This window comes from Myotis davidii, unplaced genomic scaffold (assembly GCF_000327345.1).
Source record: "Myotis davidii unplaced genomic scaffold, ASM32734v1 scaffold289, whole genome shotgun sequence".
Classification (NCBI taxonomy): domain Eukaryota; kingdom Metazoa; phylum Chordata; class Mammalia; order Chiroptera; family Vespertilionidae; genus Myotis; species Myotis davidii.
The window spans coordinates 3096123-3096793 of NW_006299717.1; positions in this window are offsets into that span (position 1 = coordinate 3096123).

Here is a 671-nt window from a genome sequence, read left to right on the forward strand (position 1 = left end):
GTGCGGGCCTGGGGGGCTGGCGGGACCTTGAGGAGAGCCCGCTGTTCCAGGTAACACCCTGGGATCCTGAATTTCGGGGTCTTGCCATTTCCCAGGCTGTCTTCCACACCCAGAAGTGCCTAGAAAACACCTGTTGATACCCTATTGGTAATTGAGCAAAGCCCGGGTATTACCTCTGACGTCTAAAGCAAGTTTTCAGTTCGGTATTCAGATGCATGTGTGCGTGTGTGTGTGTGTATTAAATGCTCCCTTTGCTCCCTGGGACCTCTGAGCACCTGGCACATCCCCTGGCAGTCCAGGAAATAGAGTGGCAAGGTCCCCATCTGAGAGGAGGTGGGTTGTGTGGGGGCAGGAGGGAAGCTGAGCTGTTGGCAGAAGGAGGGGTGACCGAACCGGAATGCTGTGGGAGCCAGTCACCATCCCCCCTCCAAGGACACTCAATTCTGATGGACAAAGCTGGGAAGCCTGTGACCCGGACCCCCTGTGCTAAAGCCTGAGGTGGCAGCGGACGCCTGTGCTGGGCCAGCCCCCAGATGCCCCGGAGCCCTGCAGCAGAGGACTGGTGCCGGCCCCTCCCACCCTCTGCACATGTCCTCTATCCACACGAGCTTCCAAAGAGGCCCCGCTCCTGGCCTGGAGTAGGCACTCTCATGTGACAGTCTTCCTGAGGG